The following is a 6,648-nucleotide window of genomic DNA, read 5'->3' as shown; positions in this document are numbered from 1 at the left end:
GACTAGTGGCGGAATATTCTAGGAATATACTGTAGCAGTTGAGGGGCATTGTAATAAATTCTGTCAAGAAGTAGTTGAGCCCTATAAATAGAGAACACTTGTAACTGTGCGGTGGGTGGTGGATGAATTAATGAAATCTTAGCTTTTCTTGCTAGCTTCCTACACGCCCACCTATTGTGCCGATCCCGAGTCTCCGCCCGAGGGCGACGCTTGGCGGGCAGAGGCCTCTGATTCCCCCACGCTATCTGAGACCGCTAGTTTCAACATCCACTATCAGTGCTGGTGGGTGAGCTTCTGCACTGGTCAGCTCGCCCAGCAGCCGGCGTAGCCACATAACTTGGCACACCACTGTGACCGCCGCTACGTACTCTGCCTCACACGTAGACAGCGCCACCACCTTCTGATTTAGCGACAGCCATGAAATTGGAGACAACCCAAGGAAGATGAGCACGCCTAAGGTGCTCCATTGTCCGTCGATGTCTCCCGCCATGTCTGCATCGCTGAACACAGTGAGCTATAGCCTACTCCCACTGGTCTTGGGAAAGATGATCCCCTGATGCACCGTCCCCTTGATGTAGCGTAGTAGCCGCTTCACTGTAGCCCAGTGATCCTCTCTAGGATTCTCCATGAAGCGACTAACGTAGCCCACGGCGAACACAATGTCCGGCCTCGTGTGGACTAGGTAGCGCAAACCACCGACGATGCTCCAGTAGAGTGTTCCATCCACCTTCGCTACGGTGCTAGCCTTCGTCAATTTCAGCCGCTCCTCTATCAGAGTCACGCATGGCTTGCACTCAGCCATGCCGCTCTGCTCCAACAGCTTTGAGGCATACGGGCTCTGATCGAGCGTGAGTTTCTCCTTCCCCTGTCTCACCTCGATATCGAGGTAGTAGGAGAGTGCGCCGAGATCGCTCATTCGAAAACAAGCCGCCATCTCATGCTTGAAGCTATTGATGTCCTCTGTGCGTGCGCTGGTGACGATCAAGTCATCCACATACACGTTGACAACGAGCTCCTCCTTCCCCCATCACTGCGTGTAGAGCGCGTGCTCGGTTGCGCACCGCTAGAACCCAAGCTCACCCAGGGTGGCATCAAGCTTGGCGTTCCATGCTCGTGGGGCCTGCCGCAGCCTGTAGAGCGCCTTGCGTAGTTGGAGCACCATGTGCTCCTCTCCCTTGATGGTGAAACCTAGAGGTTGCTCGACGAAGACCGTGTCTGCCAGCTTGCCATTGAGGAAGGCCGATTTAACGTCCAAGTGATGGACGTGCCAGTCCTTTGCTGCTGCCAAGGCTAGTAGCAAATGGACAGACTCCATGCGTGCTACTGGTGCAAAGACCTTCTCGAAGTTTATCCCCTCGCGCTGAACAAAGCCTCGGGCGACGAGGTGCATCTTGTGCTTGACAATGGCGCCGAGCTCGTCCCGCTTGACCTTGTACACCTACTTCAGGCTGATCGGACGGCATCCTAGAGGTGGAATCGATGAGCTGCCATGTCTCATTTTCCTCGATCGCCTTCATCTCCTCTAGCATCGTCCATCGTCAGTTTCCGTTGCTCTCGGCCAGCGCGAACGTGGGTGGTTCCTCTGCACTAACGAGCAGCGGCTCTTGATCATTGAGCAGCCGACCAGCCAGGCCTGAGGGCCCTATGCCGTCGATGATGTCGTCCAGCCTACAGAACCGCACCTCCTCACCTTCGTGGAAGGCATCCATGAACCCAGTGATGTCACTTGGAGGTGAGGCGAACTCAATCAGTGTTGATGGAGTTCCATGTTCCACCGGAGTGCTCGGCACCCTGGTTGTAGTGCTCGGCACTACTTCTAGATAGCTCATCACTACTCCTGTAGTGCTCGGCACCACTGTAGGAGTGTTCAGCCTCAGTCTTGGAGTGGTCGGCACCACTACAAGATCTCTTGGCTCCGCTACAGGAGTGCTCGGCACCCGTACTGAAGTGGTCACCACCACTGCAGAACCTCCTGGCACCACTCTAGGAGTGCTCGGCATTCCTCCCGAAGTGCTCGGCACTGCCCCAAGAGTGCTCAGCTCTACCGCTAGAGTGCTCGGCACCCCTTCCGGAGTGCTTGGCATCTCTTTCCCAGTGTCTCCACCACCATGGATGACCAGGTGCTCGACGACGAAGGTGCTGGTGAAGCCGCCAGCTTCACCCATGCTCGAACTGTTCCAGTCCCAAGCCGCCTTCTCATCGAACACAATGTCGCGTGAGACAAGTACCTTGTCTTTGTGTGGGTCATAGAGCCAGTACGCCTTGGTACCCTTCGCGTAGCATAGGAACACCATCGGTGTGCTCCTGTCCTCCAACTTGGTGAGGATCGGCTTCGTCTTCCTAACATGGTCGATGCAGCCAAATGTCCAAAGGAAGGACACGCTCGGCTTGCGCCCATACCAGCTTTGAACGGCATCTTGCCTGTCGGGGCCTTGGTTAGAGCACGGTTGAAGATGAACACCATCGTGTTCACCGCCTTACCCCAAAACCTTGTCGGCATGCTTTTGGCCTTCATCATGGATCAAGACATGTCGACCACCGTCTAGTTCCACCTCTCCACCATGCCATTCTATTATGGCGAGTACAGTGTGGTGTGGTGTCGCACCACACCCTGATCCACGTAGTACGCAGCGAACTCTATCGAAGTAAATTAACCACCGTGATCAGTCCTCAGCACGCGGAGCTTCTTGCCGCTCTCGGCCTCCATGCGCATCTTGAACTTCTTGATCGTCGCCGCTGCTTCATCCTTGCTCGTTAGGAGTTGTAGCCACATGTAGCGACTGTAATCATCCACAAGCAGGAGGAAGTACCGCCGACCACCATTTGTGGCTGGTGTGATCGGCCCGCAGAGGTCGCCGTGGATGAGCTCGAGAGCGTCCTTCACGCGATACTTGGCTACCTTTGGGAACGGTAGCCTCCTCTGCTTCCCTGCCAGGCATCTATCACACAGCTCGCCTCCGTGCTTGATGTGGGGTAGCCCTTGAACCATCTTCTCTAGCCGACCAAGCGCATCGAAGCTAAGATGTCTGAACTAGGCATGCCACAGCCATGGCTCCTCGGTGTGCCTTGCTGCCAGGCACACCGGCTGCTCTACCTTCAGGTCGAGCAGGTACAACCGGTTCTGGGACCTCTTCACCTTGGCGATAAATCGCTGCTCCTGGTCCCTGATCCTAAGGACTCCGTCCTTCATCAGTACCTCGCTATCGCGCTCATCCAGCTGACCAATGCTGATGATGCTTGAATGCAGCTGCGGGATGTAATATACATCCATTAGCGTGCGGTGCTCCTTATTCTAGCACCTGAAGATGATGGTGCCACGCCCTTGGATTGCCACCCTTGAGCCGTCACTAAACTTCACCGTACCGGTAACATCGTCGTCGAGCTCGGAGAAGGCTATCTTGGAGCTCATCATGTGGTTGCTAGTACTAGAGTCCAGATACCGCCATTGCTCCTGGTCGGCGCCCACACGTCTGAGGTAGACTTGGGCACGCGGTTCGTCGAGGTTGATAACCTTTAGGGCCTTCCTAGGTCCTTCCACCGTCGTCACCTCTTCCTTCTCCTCGACCTCGACATCGTGCAGTGCACAGAACATTGCCATCAGGATAGTGGCCTCATCATCATCATCAGCTTGCGCCAGATGAGCCTCAGCCTTCTTCTTCTGCTTGCTGTTTGGGCACTCCCGTGCCCAATGGCTTGTCTTCCCGCAGCGTCGATAGGCGTTGGGGTCGACCTGCTTCTTCTTCTCCGAAGAAGCCTTGCTGCAGCGCTTGTCATCGCCACCGCAGCTGGAGGAGGCTACCTTCCTAGAATTCCTCCGAGCAGCCCACTCCTCTTCTGTCAGTAGCAGTTTACCGCAGTCCTTCGTTGTTGTCGCCTGCTCCAGACGCTCGTCCACCGCTCGTAGACGGCCTGCCACATCCTCAATGGTGAGGGTGGACAAGTCCAGCATTGTCTCTATAGAGAGAGCGATCTATATGTACTTTGTCGGCACAGAGTGGAGGTACTTGGAGACCGCCTCCTCTTCATTGATGGTGACGCCATGGCTCTTTAGCTTGCTGATGAGCGTCTACAGGCGGAGGGAGAAGTCCTCCACCGTTTCACCATCCTTGAACTTGAGGTTGGCGTACTCCTGCTTCAGAAGCTGGACCATCGCCTTCTTTGCGCTTTTGGAACCGATGCGCATCACCACAATAGCCTCCCACGCCTATTTAGCCAAGCTCTTCGCCCCCAACGGCTCCCTATACTCCACCGGTACAGCAGCGAGGATAGCCTCCAACGCTGATATGTTATCTTCCTCATTGTCGGTGCCTTTGTCAACAGCATTCCAGAGCCACCGGACTCTGAGCTTGACCTTCATGGTCACCGATCACTCTCTATAGTTGGTGCGAGTCAGCGTCGGCCAACTGGTGCTGCTGACCTCCCGCACCGTGCGAACAACGTCCTCCAGTCATGGCTGGGCAGCCACAGCAGTGCCACTGTTGTCGCCTATCTCCGAACTGTTCGTCATCGCCAGCGGTTAGTCCGATGATGGCGCTTGTATGGCTCTGGTACCACCTGTTAGCCCACAGGATCACCGGCTCAGGTGAGTTGACCACTCACCAGTCTTGTCGAGCACCTGCTAGTGTTGCCGAGCACTCACTAGCTAAGCCGATCATGAACAAGCGTTGTCCGACCACACACACTATGACTAGAGGTTGAAGAAGAGGGAGAACAGAGCATACACACATAGTACAAGTACCAGCGTTGGCCGGAGCCCTGTATAGGAGATGGCAAAACTGAACTCCTCTTTGTTGAGTTGCAGTGGCAAACTATATATACAACTCTATCCATCTAGTCCTAGTACAGCTGTCCTGCTGCAACAGTGGCTAGATAACACAACATGACTGACTTCTGCGTCTATCCTAGCATGTGGCTACAGTACGGCAGGTGAGCCATTCGGCGTCTGCCTCTACAGCGGCTATAGTACCACAGCAGGGAGCTTTTTCAACACCGTCTTCTCTTGTTATATGTTCACATAAGGAAACAGTAGATCATCTAACAACGCCCTTGGCACAGCGTCGTCGGTGGACGGTTTTGCTGTAAGCTCAGAAACAGCCACAGTTCCAGTAGTAGCTTCAACCTTTCAGCTGCAGGGCTAACATATGCGTTCATTGGGTGCTTATGACGATCCTAGCTAGCTAACTATGCCAAACACACACCGATGGATGTGCGGCGGTGGCAGTGCCGGCGTTGGAGAAGAAAGAGAGATTCACGGGGTGTTTTGTTCTTTAGTCGCTCCTAAAATTCATGTCATATCGAATGTTTAGATACTAACAGGGAGCATTAAATATAGATTAATTATAAAATCAATTACATAGATGGAGGCTAATTTCCGAGACGAATTTTTTAAGTCGAATTAATCTGTTATTAGCACATGTTTACTGTAGCACCACGTTATCGAATCATGGATTAATTAGGCTTAAAAGATTCGTCTCGTAAATTAGTCACAAGTTATGCAATTAGTTTCGTAATTAATCTATATTTAATACTCTATGCAAATGTTCAAACATTCGAGAGGATAGGAATTTTAGTAGTTACTGTAGAAACCAAACTGCCCCTTAGTGTTCTCTTGTCATTATTGCTGTCCGGCACGAGTCCATCTCACTACTCTCAGGATGTTTATCCCATATCATGTCCGTGGGCTTTCATGAGTTCGGCAAAGGTGCCAACTAACACTAGGCACACAGGCCACTCTGCACACACGCACTAGGTTCACTGGTGGTGCGCTAGGGCAGTAGGGCCCACGGCCATATGCCCTATGCCGAAGCTCTGGCCCACTGTGAATCTGTTATTTGGAGAAACCACCAGCCGGCCAGCATGTTGGCAAATGATTAGCACCCTGCGTAAAGTTATGGCACCAAGACGACGTGGGTTAGCGCTGGAACTGCATGATTTGGAGTGACAGCTACTGATAAGAACTCTCTTCTCTATTTGCATCCACTGTAGGCCATTGTATATAGGAACAGGCATATGCCTCTTTCACGATGTCTCCAATTCGCATGACTTATTGTTTCTCTTTTCCAGTTCCCTCTCATCAGGCACCGCCTTATGTGTTTATGCTAATAGTGATGTGTTCACGAAAAGGAGAGGCGTCATCTGTGTGATGCTTGTTCAGATATGTGCGTGGTGCCATATTTATATGTGTATCGGTATTGGTTTATTCATTGGTGTAACTAATTTATGCCACTATTTAATGCTATAACTTTTGAATGCATCTGTAGCCTTGAGGATCATTATAATGTATTGAAGTCTTTTTTTTCTTTTTTCTTTTTATTGGTCCATCACAATCTCTATATAGGTATCGTAGATAAATTCCTTAGCTCAAACCTGTTATGTCTCTCCTGTTTATTTTTTTTCCCCACTTCTACTGGTTGCGCAATCTCTGTTGATGCCAAATCAAGGAAGCTTTCAGTTTCCTTTAGGTATTAGCCATTTCTCAATAAAAACCAGTGTCCAGGTTTTTTAACAATTGTGCAATTCTTGTGCCCTCTCTTCTGAATTTAAATTTGGGATCAATTTTGTAGCAGAACTGTCTAACTTATAGAAGTTCAAGTACACTGGCTATGATCTCGCAGAACGTCAGCAACTATGCACATGAATCCATACTAA

This window comes from Miscanthus floridulus, chromosome 3 (assembly GCF_019320115.1).
Source record: "Miscanthus floridulus cultivar M001 chromosome 3, ASM1932011v1, whole genome shotgun sequence".
NCBI classification, from domain to species: Eukaryota; Viridiplantae; Streptophyta; class Magnoliopsida; order Poales; family Poaceae; genus Miscanthus; species Miscanthus floridulus.
Note: the sequence above shows the minus strand (reverse complement) of the source record.